Source organism: Motacilla alba, chromosome 12 (genome assembly GCF_015832195.1).
Source record: "Motacilla alba alba isolate MOTALB_02 chromosome 12, Motacilla_alba_V1.0_pri, whole genome shotgun sequence".
In the NCBI taxonomy this organism is placed as follows: Eukaryota; Metazoa; Chordata; class Aves; order Passeriformes; family Motacillidae; genus Motacilla; species Motacilla alba.
The window spans coordinates 15,507,306-15,531,708 of record NC_052027.1 but is presented as its reverse complement, the minus strand read 5'-3'; the positions used below and the strand labels follow the sequence as shown (position 1 = coordinate 15,531,708).

Sequence of the window (24,403 nt, the reverse complement as noted above, 5' to 3'; positions counted from 1 at the left end):
GGCACCGACCGCCCGCTCGCCCGCCGGGCCATGTCCCTACCCGCGGCGCCCGAGCAGGGCGTGGACGCCCGCCCCGCCCCGGCAGAGTCGCGGCGGCGGCGCGTCCCGTTACCGGCGGCCGAGCCCGCGCTGCCCCCGGCGCGGCGGGAGCAGGTGTCCGGGGGCAGCAGCCCGGGGCAGCGCGGCGGGGGCGGGGTCGGGGCCGGGCCCCGCGGGGCCAGGCGGGCGGCGGCGGCGGCGGCGGGCTCGGCGCGCCCGCGGCAGGAGGGAGCCGGAGCGCCCGAAAAGCCGTGAGGGGAGGGGAGGGCGGAGGGGCGGGAGGGGGGAGGCAGGCGGGCGGGCGGCGGGCGCATGCGCTCTGGCGGGCCGTGCCATATTGGAATGAGGCAGTGAGCGGAGCGCCGGGGAGCCCGAGCCCCGGCAGCGGCGCAGGGCTGGAAAAACTCCCCGCAGGTGAGGCGGGCGGCGGCGGCGCCCGCGCGCGGGCGGAGCGGCCCCGGGCGCAGCTGTTGGGGGCGTTTTGCCGGCGGGGCGCGGGGCCCGGAGGGTTTTTCCGGGCTCACGAAGTTTGGATGCGGGAAAAAGGCGGCGAGGCAGGAGGAGGAGGAGGAGGGAAGAGGCAGGCGGAGCGCGGCGGGGAGGCGGCAGCGGCAGCGCGGGGGCGACGCGCCTTCGGCCGCGCCGAGGAGCGATGCGCGGGGCTGGCCGGGCGCCGCCGCGCAACTGCCCGCGCGCAACTCTGCGCGCTCCCGCCAGGGGCCCGCGGCGTCCCGCGGCGCGCTCGGCCGAAGTTGCCCTCCCGGCCGGCCCCGCGCCCGCCCGAGGACGCGCCCGGCCCCCGCGGGAACTTTGTGCGCGCCGCGCCGCCGCCCCGGCGGGGCCGGTCCCTGCCCGCGCCCGCGGGGGGCCGAGCCCACCGAGCGCCTCTCGCTCGCCCCCCTCCCCCTCAAAATGGCGGTGGAAGGGGACCTTTAAACCCCGCTCCGCTCCGCACCCCCGCCGGGCGCGGCCGCGCTCCGCTCGGCGCGGCGCGCGTCCCGCTCGGGGCAGCGGCTGGCGTCGGTCCCCGTCAAGTGGCCCGTCAGCGAGCGGCTCTCGCCTCCCGGTCGGGCTGGGTGGGTGGGTGTGGGGGGAGAGGGGCGGGCGCCGCCTCCGCGGCCGCGCCGCCGGCTCTCCCGCAGCGCCGCCGCCCGCGCTGCGGGGCCTGCGCTGCCGCGGGGCCGGGCATTGTGTGCGCGCCGCGCCCGCCGCCGCCGCTCCGCTCCTCCGGCGGCTCCGCGCCCGGCGGCGCTCCGGCGAGCGACACGCAGCCTTTGTCTCTCGGGGAGTCGGTCTGCGCTGCCCGCCGCTCCTGCACCTGAAGTCGTAAATCGGGCGCCGGTGACACTGCCCGGGCGGCCGCCGGGGATGCCCCGGGACGCCAACTTCGGGCTGGGGAGGGAGCGGCGCCGGGGCAGCGGCTGCGGGAGGGCTCCCGCCCGGGCAGCGCCGGCTGGAAGCGGCGGGGCGGAATGCCCGCATCGGAAGGACTGAGCAAGTTTTCCGTCTGTGGCTTTTGCAAACTTGATACCAGCCCCCCCACCCCCTACACAGTGGAAATAATGAAAGGAGAAGAAAAACAGCGCGGGCAGTTAATTGTGAATTTGTAACTGCGTTCGCTATTGCAGTTCTGCAAGGCCCTTATTTATTGAGAAATAGGCCAGCGATGTCTGTTTCACAGTCACATGCGTGCTTTAGCGAAACAATTACATCTACTTTGGAGAAACTTGTTGCCATTATAAAAAGGTTGTACATGGTAAGTCTCATGTCCGTCAGTTTCACCGCTCTGACAGCAACATTCTGGTGGAAGAGGTTTTGCAGCAGAAGAAAAGGCCTAACTTGCTGCTTCTTTGCTGTACCTTCCTTCCTTCATGGGAGCTGGCTGCTGTCAGTAGCCCAGGAGGTTACCATAGCGAACAGTTCTGTGAGGCAGAATATAAGGTGTGCCACCAAAACTCACGCTGGAGAAAATTATAGTCCACCTTGTAACTTCAGAAATACCATTGTTGCAACCTATGTAAGGTTTGTGATCTGAGTGAACTGGTCAGAAATATCTCATTTGTAAGAGGAAAAGTTCTTCATGGCAAGAAGTCTTGCTCTTTCAGGAGTGGGGTTGTAACTTGTAGCATCTACAGCATCCAGCAGGATGGATTCCTGGTCTGGCTGTGGTCTGTGATGACTGTTTCAAAATAGCCAACTGTGTTAGGACTAAGTAAATCAATGTGAAGATAAAAATAGATCAATTAACTGAAAGCCTAGGTTTATTGTGTAGTAGGTGGTACTGACATGGATTTTGCAATTTAAAAAAAAAAGTTTAAAAGTATCTATCTAAAAGATCATCTCTAGGGAGAACACTTAGTGGCCTTCCTGCCTTCGATTCAGCCACTTCCTCTTTTGCATTTGGTTTGTGAATTGTTGCCGTGATTGAGGGATGAGAATGAAATCTGGATCTTCCCAGAACCTGTGTTGGGAAAATGCTTATGGACAGGATGGACAACCAAATAAAACTGCTCTTACTGCCTTTTCCAATGACTGAGAGTGAGGAGATGGCACGGGAGTGTTGGGAGAATGGCTTTGCCATTGTTTGGTGTGGCGGGCGCTTACCCTGGGACACCTCAGGGTCCTGTCACGTTAGAGCTGGCAGGCTCCTTCTCTCGGGAGACAGCAGTGCAAGGCGGAGAGCAGGGAGGCAGTGGCCTATCTCTGTAGTTATTGATCTTTATGGGTTTCCCTTTGCTGGTTTTCCCCCCCTGTACTATTAATTTGCCGCTATTGAGTTATCTTATCTGATTCTTAAACCTGGCAAATCTCCTAAGCAATTGCTGCTGTGTGGAAAAGGTGGATTAAGTGTAAGCTGACATGTTAATGACTGATAGAGTTTGCATGGTGTGATCTTTATATTCTGGAAACCCTTTCACTGCCTCATGGGGAAGATGTTAATGAGTACTGCAAAAACAACATGTGCCACGGTATGTTTTGGTAACACTTTCCAGGGGATTTTTTGTCATTTCATGGCAGACCAGTGACAACTGTAGACCACAACCTTTCCGCTGTGGTTACCTTTTGAATCTACCGTATTTGGAATTCACCTTAACATCATTGCTGTGCTTCCAGTTGTGAAGTTTGGCTGTGGCGTGATCATCATGCAGTGATGCAGACATCAATACAGTTATTTGGTGCTGGCTTGACTTAAGTAATTGTCCTACAAGTGATGCACTTGAGGCACGTGGCAACTTAATTACAGGAACACGCCGACAGTGCAATGATTCATGTTAAATCCACGACAGTGTCCTTTAAGGGCATGGGAAAATTAAACCTGGAGGTGCTTAGCGAGGGGCATTTTGGGGAGAGAGCTTCCAGTGTCTAAAACCACAGGGCTTGCATTACATCCATTGTTCCTATAATGGCATGGCAGCCTTAATGCTACAGAATTGTCTCGGGATTTGGTTTCTTGACTTTTTAAGTGTGCAATTCTGTGTTTTATAGATTGGTCGTTGACTTGAAACAGTGTAGCCTGTGCAAGTTACAAATGTTTTCTGGACCTATAACAGCTTTCTTTTGTGTTGTTCATCTGACTAATCTTGCTTGATGATTAGCAGATTTTATGTGTCATCTTTGTTTTGGTCTCTTGGAGCATCAGTGTTGCTGCTGGTAGTGGACTGGACTTTGTGCTCCTTTCCTTCTGCTTTTGGGAAGTGGCTGTCAAGTTTTAGGTGTTTAAACTTGAAGTGGGTGTTATTTAAAGCTTTTAAGGTCGTGGGGGTTCTCCCTCTCAGGATTACTTTCTTACTTGAAAAGTCAAGGGATAGAATAAAGGGGAAGGAGTTGATTTTTTTTTTTTTTTAAATTCAAATGCTTGTTGAAATGGTGCTGAAGGCAAACACTCTGTCAATGTGTGAGATCCTGAAAATGTCCTGAATGTGACATTTAGCAGGTCGCATTCTTGAAGTTCAGAAAAAGTAAAAAATGAGAGTAAATTTTTATCTTAAATTTATATTAGCATCTTATGATTTTTAAAGCCATGACATCAGTGCAATGATATTTTATTGTAATTATATATTTTTCTGACTTTATATACTTCTTTCCACTGCACGAAGTTTTCTTAAATTGATAAAACCTATGAAAGAAGCATTGAGATGCTAATTAGTGCTCTTTTGATTTTAAAATAGTTTTGGTTCCCAGGGTACAGAATATAAATACATTTTTAAAGTTAGATTTCATGCATGTGAGACACACATTTTCTGTTCGCTTTGTATCTGTGTTGATTTTTCCTCCTTTTTCCCAGACTTTGCTGTCAATCTTTGTGGATTGGTGGTGTTCATAAGATAATAATAGTAGCAATAGTAATAATAGTAATAGTAGTAATAATAATAATCATCATCATAGTAACAATTATCATCGTTTTGCCCCTATTTATGGGTGAGATTGTGGGTTTTTAAGTGTTCCTAGTAAAGGCTGGTCTGTAGAATTAAAGCGTTACAACATGAATTTTTCTCTGCATCCTTAATAGGACATCTCTTAGGGGAATTACATGCTTGAATAGTTTAAATGCTCCCCTGTGAGAAAGGAGGGTGTGAACTTAGGCTGGAACAAGATATTGTGCCTATCAGTTGGGACTCTCCAGGTGACTCTCCACGTCTCTGGGAAATTAGTGAATTTTAACTAATGCGAAGCTGCAGGTGGCTCCTGAGTGGTAGGGGAATGCTTTAATCACCTTTGAAGATGGAAAGCCATAAGTCTTTGGGGTACTTTTCTGCTTTGTTTGGCTTGGGATTGTTGGATCGTCACCCACAGACACCACTGAGGAGTGTTCAGCTGGGAACTGTGCAAATAAAGAAGGCCTGGGCCCCACACAGCTGAGGAAGCCCAGGTCCCAAGCTCTCTTTCTTCATCTGCCTGCCCCTCCTCTTGTTCCCTCTCTTTATGTCTTGTGGATTGTCTGGGATGTCTTCATTCATCTTTCAATGGAGACAGTGATGTTCAGATTTATTTTCCCTGTGAAAATAAACATCCTAGTGCAACACTTGTTGGATCTGGGTGTCACAGAAACCCCAGACCCTCAGTCATGTTTTGTTGACTTGGTTTGGGGAAGAGTCCTGAGAGGAGAGGCAAAAAACTGCACACATGCAGGTATTCCATGTTGATCTAATGAGCCTTGTTTGCTAGGATAGCCAGGTAAGCAGTAATGTTAAAACCTGAAGTAGGAAGGGCTTCAGTGAGGTTTGCAGTAGCACAGCCATCTCTTCTGTAACGCCTCGCTCTGGTACTGGGATTGCTGCTCTTTCAAGTGTGGTTTTTTTATAAGACAGAGCAGCCTTAAGTGACACGAGCTTTTTGCTGCATGGATTACTTGTGGTAAATAATGCACAAGAGTTTTCCCTTCACTTAAAGTTGGTGGGAGCCATATATTTTGTTTTGGGTTTTTCCACCCATTGGGATATGGAACATGGACAGGTTGCAGATGCTTTTACCTACAGTGCAGGTGAGTTGTAGCTACAGAGGTAATCTCAGCAATTTGTTCAGATTATGTGGACATTTAAAATGTGATTATTGTCCCTAGAGCCATCCTGAGCAGCAGTTTGCTGGTGTTCAAGGTCATTGTTTACATTGCTGTGGCACTTCATTTACACTGGTTTATTTGCTGTTACACTTGAGGACACTTCTGTTCACTGCAGAAATGATCTCTTTCTTCAAACAGATGAGTTGGGAAGGAGATTAGTGGAATGTGATGTTATCTAAAAACGATGCAGCTATTAAACCAGCTTTGAGATTCTCTGAGAGTACTGATCAGTGAGAGAAGAGATGCATCTTGGATTATTTTTTTCTCTAGGAGTAAATGATGCAGGGCTGAGTGACCTCCTCTCCCATTTTGGCTGATTGGAGTTGAGGGCTCTCAGCATATCTCAAGAGGTGCTCTGTCTTGCAGAATTGGGTCACTGGTTGAAAATAATAGTGGTGGTGGGGAACCCTGCAAGGTTTTGCTGTTTGTCACTTAATCCTTTTCAAGGATGTGAGGGACTGCAGCAGTGATCCTGAGGTAGATATCAAGTGGATTGGAGAAGATGAACTCTGTCTTGATGTATTTAGAGGCTGTAGTCACTATTTCTTCTGGCAATGGGTGACAGAAAGCCATAAATAGCACCTTCAGATTTGTCATTGTTTCCAGAAGAAACCAATCAAGTCAGGAAGTGAAGGCACTTCCCCTCTGATGCTGGGTGCACGTTTATTACAAATGGCTCTGCGAGCCCTGTGGGCGTCTCACCTCTCTGTGCTGGAGCAGGTGATGCTCTGGCATTTCTTATCTTTTATCTTGACCTGGGAAAATACATACAAATGTACAATTTATTTTTTTATTCTATGCTGTATTTTTTCTCTTTGTTGCCTGACTGAATGAAATCCCTTTAGGATTCCCCACCTCCTTGGGAGCTGTAGTAATGGGCACGTTTGCAGCTCAAGCATGCACTTTGCTCTCTGCACAGGGAGCCATGGCCTCTGGTTTAAAAAAAGAAACTTATTTGTCTTGAAATCATAAAAAAAATTTAAAAATTTTTCAATCTAAGGGCTGTGAAACTCCATTATACTGTAAAGCTTTGTCTGAAACCACTGTGGGTTTTTGAGAGTGTCTTTGGTGTCAGAGCAACTTTTGAAAGGAGGCCAACACTGGCTTTAGTGCCCAATAACTTTGAATGAGGACCTGGTGCTGAAAAAGCTGTGGTGTTTCACAGCAGTATGGAAAAATGCTAGTGAAGTCTGACAGGGGTATGTGTTATAGACATAGGCTTTCCCTCACATATATATCAATATTAGTGTTTAATTTTGATTAATGTCACATTCCAAACATGCCCCCATTAATGTTTTAAGCACTGAATTGTTGAAATTGTGTTTTTAAGTAAATTACAGGGCCTGTCATTAGGTTCCTAAAGAAATGTCTGGGTAGGGAATGCCAGGCAGACAGGCAGGGGAGAACATGGAGATGCTTCCTTGCAGCTGGGCCAGCAAAACTCACAGAATGCACATCCTAAAAAAGAAATTATTGAAGGAGGCAGTGATTCCTTCCAGGATTAACTCTGCTCATTGCTCTTTAAAGTGTTACCATGAGGGTTAAACTAATGGCCCTAAGAAATAATGCAAGCCCAGGATCAGTCACAAGCGTTACAGATAGAGCACTAATTGGCTAATTGAACCGAGCTAATCAACTCCTTTTAAATGGATGTGACCATGGGCACCAGCACAGGGAAATCTTCCCCTCTTCTAGGGAGGTTTTTCCTCCTCTTTTTGTAAAACAAAATCCAATCAATTTAGCTGTGAGGCTTTTTTGTCCAGTGGCCATGGGCAAAAGTCTTCTTTTTCATGTGATCATTTTATATCATAAGTTATTTGTTAAACTTTTTTCATAGATTTTGGGGAGGGAGAAGGAGCTTCATTTTGAATTCCCCTTTTTCTTGCGGGCAAATCTTTTATTTTGAACTTACTCCTTAGCAAATTAAACAAGTATTTTGTCACTCCCCTTAATGAAAACCGGTGTATTTAGGGAAGTGGTTTGGTTGAAGCACATGAGTCCAGTTTGCTTTGATAAGAAGCCAGTTCTAGATAATTCTAGCCTCACTGCAAGTGTAGAGGGAGTGTGTCCAACAGCTGCTTTGTCTGGTTTTGATTTTTTTACTGGTTCATCTTATGTAAGAAAGAGATAATGACTGGAAACTTAAGAATTGGGAAAAGCTGTTTCTTCTTCTGGTCTTCATACAAAAAAAAAAAAAAGACAGCAGAGTAACAGATGGAAGGGCAAGGTGACAATAAAAGCCACAAATTTGTAAACTGATGTTAATGTTCCTTGGTTTAACTCTATGTTCTTACTTAATGAATACCAGAATATGTTTTTTGTTTGTGCCTTCTTTTATATATGCTTTTATATATGTATATTTTATAAAATATAAATATATATATATATATAAGCATATTTTATATATGCTTTTTAAGGTAAGAATACTCATCATCCAATTAAAGTGTAGTTTTATTTCTGATTGAAGTTCAATTTCCATCTAAAAGCAACTTGACAAAAATTATAATTCTTATGATTATCCAATAAGAAGTGCTGAAATTATCTTTTCCTTGTAAATTTAAGTTTTTATTTTGATAGTCAAATTTAATCTTTTGCATTTATATTTTGTTTCCAAACAGTGGTTGCATCTTACTGAGAACTATTTTTAGGTTATTGAGAAATAGCAGTATTGCATAGTTTAGTATGCTTTTATTTAAGGCAATTCATATAATGCCTTTTGTGCTGTGATGTATGTAATGACATCAAAATACACTTTGTTAGTCTTGATCATTCTTACATGCAAATGGGAATGTAGATAATATTGCAGGAAAAAAATAACAACTTTCTATCAATTACTACTGAGGGCATCTTCATAGAAAAATAGCAGCATTGTTGCTTCTGAAGAGGTATGGGTTTAGAAAGCTGGGTCACAGTGGTTACAGCGGTCAGGCTGGGCGAGTCTGAATGAAGCAGTGTTTTTTGGGTTTCAAAGACTAATGGTGGATGATTTCTTCATTATCTGCCTTACCTTAATGCATCTGACAAACAGCACGGCAAAATCCACTTCAGTGTGTAAAATTAACCCTTCTGAGCTTCTACCTCAGCAGTGAGATTTGAAACAAAAATCACCGCGGTGGTTCTTGGGTGTGGCTGAGAAATTTCATTGCGTTGCTGGAGTAAGAGTGGCCTCAAGTCTAGCTGAAATTGGGATGATCATAAAAATTGCCATAATGTGTCAGATCAGACACTCAATCCTGTGTCTCACCTCAGAAATCCCTTGAGATGAGGGTAAGAGGCAGTGAGGTAGAGCTCAGCCCGCTCTGTGCCGAGGTGAGGCCGGAGCCGGGGACTGGAGCTGTTCTCTGCCAGCTTGGTCCCTTCTGAATCCACCCCTGCTTATGGGTCTGCAGTTCATTGTGTGCCGTGTCAAAAGGTGCTCTGTCTGTGTTTTCTGCTCCTTATGGTAGGAGAAATAGGGAATAACCTTTCCTTATACTTTTTTTGATCCTAGTTTGATTTTGCACAGCTCTTGTGCTCTCCCATAGTTGCTCTGTCCAGCTCAAAGAAGGAAACCTCGTGTGTTGTGCAGAAGATGCTGGAGCCCATCTGGAGCTTGTGTGTGCAGTGCTGGACTGGGGTGCTCTTTCTGGTTGTGGGTGTTTCTTATCTTTGCTATAAAACTGAGTTATATATCCATCCCTGTTAATATAGAAGTATTTCCAGGCTTTGATGCTCTTTCTTACCTTTTTTGGTGCATCTTCTAGTATTTCCATGGCTCTTTGACGCCAGCACTACAGGCTGTCTCAAGGAGCCCTGCATTTCTAGAGTTGTAGTACAGTGTTTCTTGTTTTCTTCTCCATTCCTTGGGGCTCTTAATGAGTAGGAAATTGATGTTCCAAGAGAATTAGTTGTAACAGTTACAAAATTCTGAGTTGCAGTAGCTAATTTAGATCACATTGTATAGGTGAGGTTATTTCTTTTTCTATGTCTTATTATCTTGCCTTTAATTTCATCTGCTATTATCCTTCTGCTGTTCTTAGCAAATAGCATTTATTTTTTATCTCTTGAACGGTTCTGTATTGTCTTAAAACTTTGCACTCATTTCATGTTTGTGTGCTTCCCTTGAAAAGCAGGACACAGTACAGTCATTAGTCCTCCTGGTATTGTGAACAACTGCTTTTTCTTTCTATCATTATTTCGTGTCTTTATAATCAGCCTTTTAAGTATGAGATCCACTAGAAGAAGCTCCACAATATTTCAAATCTCATTGGATGAGAGCACCCTCTAATCTGAGGTGATCACTTGGGTTTGGGGTTGGCCTTAATGCCCAGATTGTATTATCTGCTTTCTAAAACTCTTACTTCTTGACAAATTGGTCGATAAATTACCTTCATTTAATGAAGTGTTACCTTTTAGTGATCTTTGACTAGATCTGCTGTGCAGCATATGGTATGGACTTTAACACTGATATTTTCACCATTTAAAAAATATTATTCTGAAGTTCCCAGGTTGTGGAGCTTTTGAAATGCTGGTAATTCAGATATGTATTCCCAGACACCAAGCCTCCATGCTGTGGTGTGAATAGATCAGTGGGTGCTTCTGTTTGGAAAAGGACAAAATGAACATCCCTGGTCTGGAAGAGCAAGATCAAATCAGTCTCCTTGTGGTGGCTCCATGGTGTCTTATGGGCACAGGAGAAAATGCATTTTACATTTAATCCCTATTGGATGGGAATATGCCACAACCCAAAGGGTTTATATTCCACATGCTTTGCTTTGCTATAAGGTAATAAGTATGTTGGAGATTGTTGAACTAAGAAAAGTGATTTCATTTTGCTGTTAATGAGTGTTTTTCTGTCGCCCTTTAGAAAAATCCATTCACTCTTTGTGTGTACCTCAGCAGTTTTCTGTTCATTTTGTGGCCATGCACTTCTTCTGGGTGTGCCCAGCCCTCATATCAGGGAAGGAGCTTTTAATCTTTTGTGTTTAGAAGACCCTTTTTATAACCATAAAGGCTAACAAAGTACCTTACTGAGAATTAAAGTTAAGATGTTGCAGAGATGTTGACCTCAGCTTTGGAAAGCTTTTAGGGAGTATTTTTCCAGGCCGGTTCTTCACTCAATTGATGTTCTTGCTTTGCATAGAGATCTGATAATTCATTTTTTTTACATCCCTGTTGCTCCTGGAGCGATCGTGGCAGTGCTGGGCTCTGCAATTTCCGGTTGCTGCTGAGGGCAGCACTTAAGTGGAGATGGTATAATTTACATCCAGTGCTGCACTTGCCACTTAATGTTTTCTAGCAGCTCCATTTCTATAGGGAGCAAATCAAAACAGACTTGGGCTGTCAGCAGAGATGTGTTTTTTAAACACAACCAGACGAACGGTTTTCTTTTCCATTTAATCAAGAGGATATTTAAAATTGAATGTCACAGCAGAAGCATGTGATTAGAACATATACAGGTATTTCTAGTGGGTTTAGCTCTAAAGAACTTCCTTGGGCTACACTTAGGTGCAGAATACTGACATGGGGGAAGAAAATGCAGGAGACTTCATAAAATAACTTCTTAAGGTAGTGTTTTCAGGGCAAAGGTGTCCTTTGGTTTTTCTGAGGCACTGTTTTTTTTACATCCTGCTACAGTATTAAAATTCTCTTTTAATGATCACAACTAATGATTCAAAAGTTGAAGTGGAACTTGAATAGAAGGGTATTATCTCTCTTTTGTATGTATTAATGAAACAAGGTTGCATGTGACAGCATGGTGATGTCTGAAAAAATACATATTGGACTTTGCAGGGAAAGGGCTGCAAAAATAATTCAGTGGGGGGGAAAAAAAGTATGAATTTGAAAACACTTTTTATGACAGGGTAAATGTTCCAGTGTTGTTAGGATCAAGCTTTGAAATTGTACTCCTAAAAATAGAGAAATCTTTTTCAGTTGCACTGTCTTTTGAGCCCTTAGGCTCAAGTCTTGTTTTTCTCTCTGTATGAACAGACATGAAGAAAAAAAAATCTTAAAATGAGAACAGATTTTCATGTAATTTTACCGTTCCTGATGTTGGGGTAATAAGAGCATCATCCCTTACTGTGAGCTCTTTACTGAAACCCTGTGCTTTAACTGTTCTTAGGCCTGTAGGCCTGTTAATGTTCTTGTGATTCAAATGTTTTCTTTCTTGTTCTTTTTTTTTCCCTTCCTTTTTAAGCTTTCAGTACTTTTCAAAGGGAGTAATGAGAAGGGAGCGCATCAGTTAATGAGCAATAAAAAAAGGCAAGGCCATATTTTTGTGGCATTGCCTAGAGAGAGAGAATTCCATGGTTTAGCACAGCTTGTAATACAGTAATTCTATTTAGGGGGAAAGATCCAGGGGAAAGCTGCATTCTGCCATCACAGTTTGCATGTGCAAGGAGTAGCAGGTGACTCAAAGGGAGCTTTAGCAAGTGAAAGCAGCACAGATAGTGCAAGGATAGTGCAGGCACAGCCATGAACTACAGTGAAAATAGGTGCCTGTTTGGCTCCCTGTCAGAGGGTGTGAAGATCACGTTTGGTTGAAGATGTTCCAAGATTGTATGAAGGGACTTATGATGATTATTTATGTTGATGCCTGAAGTCTCTTGGAATTAATCAATCGAGGAAGACCTATACTGGCATTATAGCCAGCCTAGTGTGTATGTTTTTCTCAGTTTTCTGCAGTTAAAGTGCCACATTTAAAGCCTTGTTACTCTGAGATGTTTTCTCAGCCTATTATGAAACTTCACTTACTTCACTTGAAAGGCTCAGGTGCTGTTTTAACACCTAAAGTGTATGAAGTAATCCAGGCTGTGAGAAGGAACCATATTTCTGTGCTTTTAGCCTCTTGTTATTTCTGCTTGGACATAATGTTGAGAGATGTGCTGGCAGTGGAACTGAAACAGTGGCTGGCTTCTGCTCGGTCAGTAATGATAGCTGGAGAGGGATTTTCTTCTCACACACAAGAAGTCGTGTCAGGGCATCAGGCAGCCAGGAGCACGTATTGCTGACACGATGGCAGGGTATTCACGCCAGCTGGTCTTTGTGAGATTTGTTGGATCTCACAGGTAGAATGAAAAATATGCTATGGTACCCAGATCTGTGATTTCACACAGAATTGTGTGTCCTGTAGATATCTGCTGGTTGAGCAGACTTCTTCTAAGAGATTTGTGATGGAACTTGGGACATTGATATTTCTGGGTTGCCTTCGGATAAAAAGGGAAATTTTTGTGTGTTATCCTTGTAATGCACCTCCTCTAGATATGCATGCATTTCCATTAAAAACCCATTTGCTAATCTGAACTGGAACCCTTTTAAAACAAAATGTGAATAAAATCTTGGAAAGCAGTGGGAGACCTCAGGACTCTGCAGTGAAAGGTTTGAACTCTGCCATCCACAGCCTCTTACGAATAAAGTTAGCCTTCTAAAGATAAAAGAAAATTCAATTACAAAGCAAGAAGGAGAGCGAAGGGGTGTAATTAAAACACATAATCCCAAAAACAACATGAACAGTGCTTTTTCATGTTATATTTAAAGCAGCCTGCTTTGTGTGTGCCGTTGCTATTGCTTAAGATTATTGATTTAGTTTCCTGGGGGAAACACTTTTGAGAGGATGCGAAAAGGATGACGTCTGTTGGTGTGATTTCACACCAGCATTCTACTTAAGGCAGTTTGCTGGAGAGTTTTCCTTCTCTGCTTGCTAATCTTCCTTTGGAAAAAAAAATAAAAAGAGCTGAAATGAAGTGCAGCTTCTCCTTTTTTCTCACGCGAGCAGCAGTTGTCCTGTCAGCCCGAGTGCTGCAGGCAGCAGGAGGAACCAGAGGCAGCACGGGGACAGCTCATTCTCCCTTCTCACATCCAATCCAGCACTTGGTTCCCAAAGTTCAGCAGTTTGGACCTGGATTTTCAGAGCATTTGGAGTCCAGCTCCCACTGAAGTGATCCACAGCCGTGCCTAAAGCCTTGGATAGGATGTACAGCCCGAGGTCCCCATTATCTGGGAACTGGAGAAACCTCTCTGGAGTTCTGTGCTAATGGGTGCTGCAGTAAATACACATCTGCTCTGCTGTGCTGTTCCTCTGCTAATTAGCAGCTTAGTTTGATGCTAATGGCAGGAGTTGGGTTAGACCACCTATATGGTAGTGAGGCAATACCTGGCTGGAGTTACAGCATTTCTTTATCAAGACTGGCTTTTGTGGTGGAAATATTGAGATTCTGTCTACAGCAGGATGAGGTACTGGCACACATGGACCTGTTCTGCAGCTGGGTCAGAAAAGAGCCTGTAGGTGTTCATGAGTGATTGGAGGTGACAGGCTGTCCATCTCCAGAGCTCATTCCTTCAGGAATTGCAGCTGGTTTGATTTGCAAGCAGGGATGATGCCTGATTTGATGGAGAGGAAAAAGCTGTGAGGAAGGAAATGTGGGAGGGAACTGGCAAAAAGAAAAATGAAGATGAGTATAGAGATGAGGGTTGAACATAAACTTGACAGTCAAGAGGTTTCAGAATGTCTTTTGAATGCTCTGCTCTTAATACCATGCAGAAACTCATCTCTTTCCCAGTATTATAGAGATTAGTATTACAAATTCCTTGGATTGTTTAATATTTTAGGCTGATAGCTCGACATAATATTAGTGGTATTATTTCATAAATTATTTTGTGCAAAAATTTTCTCTGTTAAGGAAATATTTTGAATTATTTTAAAGAAAGTACTCTTTTCTTACAGCAGTTGATGTGCATGTCTTGTTATCTGTGTAAATATTGTGTGCAAGCCTAAAGAAAAATTGCTTGTGTAAACTTAAAGTCATGAGGTTTCTTAGTCAGAAAACATTCTTGCCTCTATTCATCTTTCACCTGGAATACCTTATGTCCTGTTTGCCTGCTTTTGTAAAAATAGCTTGTACCATCAATTCGGTTCCTTTGATAAAACTAATAATTAGAAGATATGCAATCAGAAACTAAAAGCAGCTATGCTTTTCAGCTGGAGAGAGCAAGTGTGTAATCAGTGCTCAGAGAACAGGTTCCTGAATTCAGGTTGCAACCAGTGCATTTGCATTTTGAATCTATAAAAAAAAAAATCACAATCCTTTCGGAAGAAGTCAGTGGAAAACCTGTTTCTGCAAGAGACGAGCTTGCTTGTTTTCTCCTGATCTGCTGGGAGGTAGAAATGGAGGAACCTAAGCATGTTCGTAGTGCTTTTCATGGACTGAAACGCTGTGTGTGACTCGGATCCTTCCCTCAGGACGTGTTTCCTGGCAGCTGTGTCAGACTGAGAAGTTCTGGGCTTCAATCTGAAACTGGCCTTTGCCAAACGTGTCTTGCATTAAAAGTTTCACAGCAGCTTTTAAATGCCTTTAAGTGCCTGTAGTGCTTCGAGGAGCTTCATCTATGATGGGTTTGGTAATTAGCTGCTGGCAGTGGGCTGGTGTTGCTGGGGAATGGAGCTGGGATTGCAGGGAAGGTCTTCATGGTGTCTAAACCCACTTTTGGGATGGATTGAATCAATGATGCAACTGCAGTGTAGATATTTGGGACTTGGAGACTGTAACATGACTTTCAAGTATTTAATGAAATATCTTGGGGAGAAGTTTGAGTATCGGTAGAAAATCAAGGGAAAGGTAGAAACTTCTAAAAATAAAATCTGTAACAAACTTTTCTGCTTTAGGCACGTCTCGTGTAGTCTGCTGTGGATGTTGCAAGTCTTTGTGGATTGTTTTAAGGGATGCTATAGCATAATGTCATGTCAAGCAAATGCATTCTAGATGTTTCTGATGCTTCCTCACACAGAGTTACAGGGCTCAGCAGTTTTCACGTGCTGTAGGTGCCAAAGAACTGCAGAGAGTGATTTACAGAGCAGATGAAATACAGGGCAGTGTACGTGCCCACAGGTGGCTCTCTTCCCCAACAGCAGGAATTTGCCTTTTTTACCACTGCCACTTTAACACGAGTCGGGTATTTTTGGTTTATTTTTTTGTAGTAAGTCACCCACACTCTGTCATACCTTTCACACAAGTTTGTATCTTCCCAGTTTTGATGGGTGGTTGTTAATTCTGAAGTCTGATTATTATTGTCACTGCAGTGCTGGGCACACACTTCTGCCAGCGCTCGCTTTCAGCAGTGGTTTGGTTTTGTTTTCTTATTCATCACAAGCCATGTACAAGGAGATGCATGAGGCATTTCTGTGTGTTTGCGGGCAGTACATGCTCTTGCAGATGAGGGCTGCCTTTGCTGACTTGGTCATAAAATACCTTCTCTGCCAACACCCCGAATCATTTCCAGGCTACAAATACAAAGTTTCAAGGGTCCCCAGATTTGTGGGATATTTTTCTTTCTCCGTTGCCTCAAGTTTGCTTCAGGGAAGCAAATGGAAGTGAGTGGAAAGTGAACCTAGCATTAATTCATCTTGAGGAAGGGTGATTTGGAAAATTAAAGAAAAAAATATATAAACTGCAAAGGCATAGCTTTAATTCTGCTGCAGATATGCTAATACAGAGTTGGTCTTTATGACTTGTTGTCCTGTGTCTTTCAATAGCTAATCAACTGTAAACCAAGAACTTGTACCAAGATTCTTTTAACTTTAATTAAACTTCTCTGTATTGTTATTCCCTTATATTGGTAAATAAGACTTCATGTGTGGCTGTCCATTAGCCTGATTTCTATCACAATAATCAGTTTTATAAATTGTTGTAAGCCTAAAAAGATAGTTTGACAGTCCTCTGTAGGAAGCTATACTGATAACTAATGTTTGCTGACATGTTTTCATTGTATATTTAACTGTTTTTGAAAAGTGTATATTTAACTATTGAAAAGCAGACTGAGCTTAGACTAAAGCTCTTCTCACCAATGTGGACACTATAATCATGCTAGATAGATTAACATTGGGAAACTAAGCCTTTCCTAATTTACCACTTTCTCCTCTTACCACACTCTCCCTGCAGAATGACAAAGCCTTTGCAGAATTTATTTAAATAAATAGGCTGAAACCATTTGTCCTGTCATAAAAATAGCACAAAGTTTGCAGTAACATTAGTTCAGAGTTACAGCAGATAAGAAGTTTAATGTGCCTTCTGTATTTTTGTGGGTTTCCTATCAGGTTTTAAGAACTGAAATAGAATATTGTGTTAGAATAGTAACAAGATTGTATCTACCCAGATACAAGAAACCCTTAAAAATTATACAAGGTGACATGGGGAAAATAGAGAATTCATGTTTGCTTGTTCGTGCTATCAGTATGATTTGGGACACAAGATAAAGAATGTTACAGTGAAAACTGTGGCTGGAGGAAAGTGAGTCTTGATCAGGGAAGAGGAGGTAGCAGTGTATGGAAGGATGTCCCAGAAATAACAGGCTGCCAGAGGGAAAGAGCCTGGAATGGGCTGGCCTTGGTTTAATGTGCATGTAATACACAAAATGTAATGATCCGTTTTTGATACCTGCCTGTTCTTTGTTGCTTGAGACCTTCCATAACAATCTTTTCTTTGAGAGACCAGACAGGAAAAAACATTTTAAAAAATTCCTGGTTTTGGCTGTTGCAGCTTGTCAGGCATTGCTCTGTGTAACTGCAGCAAACGCATTTGTCTCTTCTAGTTAGAGCAGAAATAGGTTGTTTTTGCTGTCAGTTGAGCCCATTTCTGGCCAGGATGAAGGATGCAGGGAGCACATGGGCTGTTGTCCCTGCCCGGTGGTACCTGCCTTGCTTTGTGTCGTTGTACAGACACCGTCAGTGGCTCTTGACCTCCCAGCTGGAGCTGCCCAAGCTGCCAGCCTGGGGCTGCCTGACCTGCAGGGCTTCCTCTGCCTCTGCCAGAGCTGCTTTAGTGCCAGCTTTCCTCTCTCCCTTACCTGTGCTCAGCCCAGCTCGCAGAGCAGCAGGCGGAGCTCCCAACCTGCCCTGAGTGCCCAGGGGAGATCCTGACACTGCTCAAAGTGGGGAGCACTTCTAGGTGAGCTTTAATGTCTGCCAAATGCCCTGAGCTGGGCAGCTCCCTCCACACAAATGTTTTCAGCTGCTTGGCCTTGACTGATTAAGAGTGTGGGGAAACTGGTGTGCTGTGCAAAATTTGTCTCCCCTTTTCTAGAACTTTTTTTACTCCCCTTAACCATGAATTTTCCTGTTCTTTTGATGACGTATGGTTCTCCTAGATTTACATCATCTGTTTCTTTGATGTTGTCATTTTATTGTGTATATAAAGCTGAAAGGTATTTCACTGAGCAGGTGAAAAGCTAGATATTAGGTCTTGATTAATCTGATATCTAAGGCAAAACTGTTGATAAATATGTTTTAATAATTTAGTAAACATTTTAAGGTTTATAACTTAATATTTTTGAATAACTGAGGTGACAGTCCGAGCTTGCTGTTGGAATAAGCGCTCCCTGGAGCTTATGTAGAAAAATTGAGTAGAAATTTTGAATAAGGAAGGTGTGATGTGAGTAACTATAGTGGATTTCTAGGAACTGCTGACATGTTCCACATGTTTTAAGCTGTGCTGAAATGTGATTGTTTTGACCAACACGAGATCTGCAATTTCTCTACATTTTGATTAAATTTTGATTTCCTGTGTGACATCACATCATCATGTCACGCCACTGGGACTCCTTCTGCATGGTCTCATTCACTCAGTGGCAGAAGTGACCTGTCTGGTTTAGGTTTGGCTCTGAGGGGTCTGCTCTGTGGATGCTTTCAAAATTACTTTAATCTTTATTAGCTTTCCCTTTTAAAAATCACCCTAAGTCCTGTCTCTTTGCGAGAATGTCTTTTTTTACTCAGAGGCTGGCACTGTGAGGCACAGTGGTTTTGTACAGCAGCATCACTTCAGGTGTTACCACACAAGTCCTGCACACCTGAGCTGAGTTCTCCAGCTCTGGTTGTGTACAAGGAGAAGCTGTTGTGAAGTACAACTACAATACAAACCAGGGGGAGGCACCTGTCCCCTCTTGGGACACCTGCTACAGTAGTTCAGCAGTTTAGAGTAGGAGTCTGAATCTCAGGTAAGTAGGAATGTGATGTGAAGTCTTGGCTGGTACCTGGGGCGTTCCCAGCCCTGCCAGCAGATTTCCTGTGCAGTTTGCAGTGAGCAGTCACTTCAGACAGGCTCCTCGGAAAGATGCCAGATGTTGTTTTCCTGTCTGCAGACAACACTCCCATATTAAGTCTTTAGCTTGGTGCATCAGAGAACAGAAAGCACATGCTGGTAAAGTAGGAGGATATTTTCAGTTTTGCTGTTTAAAACAGGAGATCTGGAGTGTGAGCCTGGAATCCCATATTGTTAAAAGAGTTAAGTGGCAGTGAAGACTAAACTAAATTTCTCATTTCCTTTTAAAAACTCCCCAAGAGCACTTGATTTCAGTAATTTTTCTTTAGATACTGGTAGCAGATTAATTCGGTTACATTATAAATTAATAAGCCCTCATGGCATTTAGCTTAATTCCTACTTTATTTATTCCTGTTGCCATTATTGTTTTTAACATCAGTGCTGCCATAAATTGTGGAAGATAATTCTGAGTGTCCTCTTCCCACAATTTCTTCATAGCACAGTATTACAGGCTGTGCTACAGTGATGACTAAGAATCACTATAACAGTATTGTTTTGGGGTTTTTTTTTGGTAGACATCTGTTTAAGATCAGGATGTTTCTAAAGACGCTGTCATTTATGTGCCTTTTGGGCAGTTACAAATTCTTGGTAATAGATGTTAATGGTGTGATCCATGTCTGAACTGAATATAAATGCATCAGCTATGAAAAAATAAACTTGGGGTTTTGCATTAAATGAGAAGGTACTGGGAGCAGAGGCAGAGAGCCAGTGTGGGTTCACTCAAATCCAGAGCACGCCCAATGTCACACAGCTTTGCTGAGCTAATCCTCCTTGTCTGTGTTCAGTGACAACTAAAACCAGAACCCATTTCACTTTTAGTAATTTTGATTACAAGAATGAGAAGAGTGTGTGTTGCCTGAGCGGCTGTGTGGCAGTGCTGGCTGTCACCCCCTGAGTGCTGCTCGTGGATGGGCTCAGTGGCAGCTGCTCACAGGTCAGCACTGATGGTGCTGCAGAGATGGCACTGCCACCGCTTGCTTGGCTTTATTTGTGTCTGTGGGGACAATAATGAACTGGCTCTGGAGCAGGGAGGACAGGAAACTTAAGAGCAGCTCTGAGTTTTATCTTCAGTTCCTGAGCAGCATTTGGCTTTAGTGTCTTTAATCCCCAGCTGCCTCCTAGGAAGGCAGTGGCCTTTTGGGAAAGCTTTTCTGATCAGCCTTACAGCAGTGGAAGTAGCTGGAAACAGCCAGCCTGAGGAAAAAGCCAGCCATAAATTCCATATTTCCTCATTTTTCTCATTGTGTTTTCCCCTACATGTGTGGGAGGATTGCATCCCTCTGTGTTTAGATGTAGCACTTTCAGATCTTTCTAATTTCTGCTATTTTGTCTTCTCTGCTGGCTTAGAAGAAAGCCAAGACTAGGTAGACAAACTGACTGGTGCACTGAGGTTCATTGCCTGGCTTTCAGAGAAGAGTGCTAGGGATGCAGGGCACGCTGGAAAGTTGGAATGTCACGTTCCCTTCTCCAGAGCTCAGCTGCAGCAGCAGGCAGCTGTCCTCTTGCTGCACTCTAGAGGCAGCAGGGTAGCGTGATGTGCTGGGCAATAGAGACCTCTGAACTTAGAATTTGCTGCTCTTTAGATCTGTTCTACCTGTGTTACTCTAAGCTCAGGGGAAATCATCTTTATTCAGCAGTCCAAAACAGATCTGGCACCATAAACCAAAGGCAAATTGAGTAAGCCTCAATTAAAATTAAAGAGTGATTGCCTGAGAAGAACTATCAAGTAAAACCCACAAAATGACATTATATTATCCTGAGCAAGGAGTGAAATGACCAGGCTGAAGGGTTGATTTTCTAAAGTTGAACAACTGGTGCTGTTTGTGCCAGGAGCCAGGTTCAGAGCACTGGTGGCTGTGGCTGTGCCAGTCTGTGCTCAATGGTTTCTCTGCTTAGCCGGAGCAGAAGGCTCACAGATGATGCTCAAAGGCTGATGGCATTCCCCACCTGGGGACTTAGCTCTGTGACTCTTGCGATGGCTCTGGCATCATCATTGTAGCATAAACAGTGGGTTTCAGGTGAAAGCAAGGAGGTATTTCCTCTTCTGAGCAATGAGTTTCACAGATCTGGTCCAGCTGACTGCATGGTGCTGGATAGATGTCTGAGGTTTTTGGTAGTTCTAGATAAAAGTGTTATTTCCCATAAAATAAAAGTGTTATTTCCCACTGTTCAGTGTGTGCTAAGAGGGGAAAGGAAGATCCCACTCACCTAAATAATGAATAAATATCACTGAATTCTCTTGACAATGGACATTTTTTTCATGTGAGGGAAGCTGGAGTACAGGTGCTGTGTTCTTGACAGTGACTGATGGGTGCAGCTCAGAGTCTAAACTGTAAGCTGGCTTTTATATTGATAAAAATGTATTTGTGTACCTTAAAAGTTTGGTGAGCACAGATGAATTTTTACATATAAGTAAATATGCTGAAGTGGATAAATGAAACAACTCTTTTCCCTATATTTGGGGCTCAGTTTGTATTCCTGATAAATGAAGTTATACCTTTAAAAGCAGCTGCTAAAGTAAAGATTTTCATTTGACACAAGAAGCTGAAGCATGTTTCCCTGTCTTAACAGGTTTTCTCCCTTGGAACAGCACAGTTACTGTGGGATATAAGTTCACTTGAGTTTCAGAGGTACCAGACTGTGCTATAGTGTAAACACAGCTGCTATTGAGTAAAATAGCTTCAGTCTTCTCTAAAGTATACAAGTTCAGTGTCAGTGCAATAATAGATGCTTATTTCATTAACTGTTAGTCTGCCTGTAGACTTCCCTGGCAGACTGAAACAATGAAGTTCACCATGGGCTTGGCCTTCCATTAACTGATAAAGGAGCGTAATGCTGGAGCTTCCCTGGGAAAATCTGCATCTCCTGGTCACCCAAGGGGTTGTTGGAGAGAGGGGGAATTCCTTCCTGGGATTGTTGTGTTGGAAGAATCCATGAAATGAAGTGCAGACCATGCTGGTTAAGTTAGTTTATATAACATGCCTGGATGCTGGTTGCTGTTGTGTGTACTTCAGATATCAGCACAGATAAGGTAATCTTGTGTTCAGCACTGAGTGGGAAACTGGTCAGGAGCAATTAATCAAGTACTGGTGAATGCTGATGGATGTGGCCCCTCCAAGTCCTTGGCAATACTGCTGGTGTCAGGGAAGCACAGGTAACAACCAGCTATATAGAAATCCTGATATTTTTTTTCTTTTGGTCACTGTATGCTTGTGTTTCCTGTGGCTCTTTTTCTGACTGAGAGGAGGTGAGGGGTTTTTTTTTATTATATTTTAGCTTATGAAGGACAGCTTATTTAATGCATAGTGAAATGGCATAGTGATACAGCTTAGCTGATAAATGAGAATCTCTGCATGGCTGTGCTTATTTCAGACAATCTGGGCATAAGGTTCTTTCATCAGAACCAGCTTTAATGACACTGATCCCATAGAAGTGTCTCAGTTCTGCAAGTTCTTGGATTAAAAAAGTGAAAGTGCAGTATGGAATTTTGTCCTTAGAGTAACTAAAATATAATTTAAATAAAACAAGTCAACTTTTGTGTGTGCAACTATCCAATGACCAAAAATGTGGAGCTTGTGAAATACCAACATTTAACTTATATAACAAGGCTGAATTCCCTCGTGCTGGTTGTGAATTGGCATTTTTGAGAGCTGTGCTGTGTAGATCTCCTAGAGCTGTAGGAGCTCTGCTCTTCTGTTCACAGCACAGAACCTCTGGTGAGAGTGGGTGATGCTCTGGTGGGTGGAAAGCATTGAGAGCAATCAGATAGAAGGGGGAAAAGGGTTTCAAGGCTTCCCAAACATTGTTTGGGACTGATACCCAAAGAAATCAGCTGTTGCTGTGAGTGCAGGTGACCTGAAAGTATGATCCAAACTCCTGTTTTGCACTCCATAACTCACTGAAAGCTGCTGTGTAGTTCCAATGTCAAGCTGCATTGACCAGCCAAATCCTAGATGACAGAGCTGTCTTCCCATGGCTTCTCCTGACACGATCCCTGGGGAGATTTCCAAAATGTGAGAGCCACAGATCAGTGCCAGGCTGCTGTGCTGCTCCGTGGCTGCAGGACAAGCTCGTGCTTGAGCTCTGCTGCGCATCCCTTCTCAGGAAAAACATAGTCACTGGCCTGTGAGCTGGGTGCTGCCCGTGCTGATGTTGCCAGTTAATGCCTGCTCGAAACCTTGGGGCAGTTGAGGTGAGTCTAGAAAGTCAACATTTTCTTACTTGAGCTTCACAGTTTCTGGTCTATGCTTGGATATTTCCTGTGCTCCATCATCCTGTGGAGCGAAGCACACTGTGTGACAGCCAGGGTGATGGGACACTGACAGGCTTATAAATAACTGGAGACTGGAAGCTTCATTCATCTCTGCTGTTAGAATTGAATACTGTGCCTGATCAGGAAGATGAAGGGGGCAGTAGTTGTTTATAAATCTTATAAATAAAGGTTTAGCCTAGACACAGTCTCCTCTTTGGCTTTGCTGTGTGAGTTTGTCCACATGGAATGTTCAGTGGGGTAGAGATGAGTGAGTGGGTGTGGTGGAACTACCTTCTTCAGAGTAGTGCAGCCTTATTTTGCTTAAGTTATGAGTGGGACTACAGCCAAGTTACAGAGAATGTTCACAAGTCTTTTAAGAGCATCTAAGTGGTGAAGTCTGGAAACAAACATTTTGAGGTACATTTCCTTGTTCCATGCTGAGGCTGAGCCCTGAGGAGCTGTTATTCTCAAGAAAAGCCTGACCTTTTCTTTCAGGTTCCTCCTCTTTGTTTAACATCAAAGGTTCTCATAGCACATGTTGGGGCAAGAACTTATTTGGACATTTACTGTTAGCACTTTGATTTTTGCTCTCTTCATTGTTGCTCACTTGTTTGTGAAAGCAGTAAAATAAATTACCAAGTCTCCTGCTGAAGGGTTGGTGGGCTTGGTCCCCAACTTCTTCATGAAAATCTCTGGACTAACTGGTTAATGTTTAAAGTAGGAAATTTCTGAAGCAACTGGCTGTTTTCTAGGTGTTTACTCTTCCTTTCCCCCTTAGTTTCTCTGATCCTGAGGGCAAAACTGCAGTGATTGCTTTTCCTGACCCCCTCTTTTCCCTCTTCTTTCCCTTGGTCCCCCTCTCCCCAGCTGTGTGTGTACCAGGAGAAAGAGCCTAACACCCTTTACTTCTTGAGGCTTTTCTTATCAAATCTAAGTTTTTCAGGCATGATACTTCTTTAAATATGTATGATCTAATGTGTCTGTGGTCAGGGAATTGAGTGGTGCTAAAAGTGATCTTGTTGTCTGAGGAATATTCTGGTGTTTGCTCTTTGTAATCCAAGCAGCACTAAGGATGAAGCAGAGCTGTTTCTAAGGCAATAGTGAATCTCCACACTCAAAAATGCTAAAAAGTAACTGGTACCACTGAGTGAACACATGTAAGATAATGTTTAAAAGTGCATGGAAAGAAAAAGTGTTTAAAATCTGCCTCGCTCAAGATTTCAGAGTAAGGTTTGAATAAGAAAAGCTCCTAATCTCCCTTACCTGTTGCATTTGCAGCATCTGAAGCGCAAAGGTAGAGTTTTTGAATGTTCTGACTTGAGCATTGCAAGGCTGCAAGAGCACTGCGTTTGGGTTGGTTTTGTGTTTCTTAAGTAAAGTGCTTTCTGAGTGATCCCAGCTCCAGAGCTGCCAGGTGTTCATTTAACCTTCCAGTTCATGATGACAACTTTTTGACCTGCTTGGTAAAAGCTGCTTCTTTAT

The 24,403-nt window shown here is 43.7% G+C and overlaps 1 protein-coding gene across 1 annotated transcript in view; it reads left to right on the top strand.

Moving 5' to 3' along the window:
• Window positions 1-351: 351 nt before the first annotated feature.
• Window positions 352-24,403, top strand: part of SFMBT1 (Scm like with four mbt domains 1) — a 70,793-nt gene continuing 46,741 nt past the window's right edge. Inside the window, exon 1 of the mRNA XM_038149114.1 lies at window positions 352-453. The gene's annotated coding sequence lies outside the window, so the exon portion shown is untranslated. The remainder of the gene's footprint in view (window positions 454-24,403) is intronic.